The sequence below is a fragment of the Arachis ipaensis genome, chromosome B04 (genome assembly GCF_000816755.2).
Source record: "Arachis ipaensis cultivar K30076 chromosome B04, Araip1.1, whole genome shotgun sequence".
In the NCBI taxonomy this organism is placed as follows: Eukaryota; Viridiplantae; Streptophyta; class Magnoliopsida; order Fabales; family Fabaceae; genus Arachis; species Arachis ipaensis.
The window spans coordinates 130155687-130155965 of NC_029788.2; the positions used below are offsets into that span (position 1 = coordinate 130155687).

The 279-nt window shown below is 20.8% G+C and overlaps 1 protein-coding gene across 3 annotated transcripts in view; it reads right to left on the reverse strand.

Annotated features, from left to right (window-relative positions):
• The window catches only part of LOC107638172 (WAT1-related protein At1g68170-like), a 22724-nt gene that overhangs the window by 21873 nt on the left and 572 nt on the right, over positions 1 to 279 (reverse strand). The gene's annotated exons all lie outside the window — the stretch shown is intronic.

Sequence of the window (279 nt, forward strand, 5' to 3'; positions counted from 1 at the left end):
AGATTTCGAAAACATGATTCTCCTAAACTATATAATATATAAATCGTCCTAAATTTTTGTGTTTTAAAGTTAAAAAAATTATGGTTTAAATTATTTAAATAGGCCTAAAATAATTAAATAAAATATTGATATCTAAATTGTTAAGTATTGATTTAGTTTTTGAGATTTCAATTACCATTTAATTTTTGAGATTCTAATTACAATTTGAGTAATGATCCTGCCATGCCTTGCTGATATAGTGATTAAAACTATGTAAATCATTTTTCAATTATTACTTTT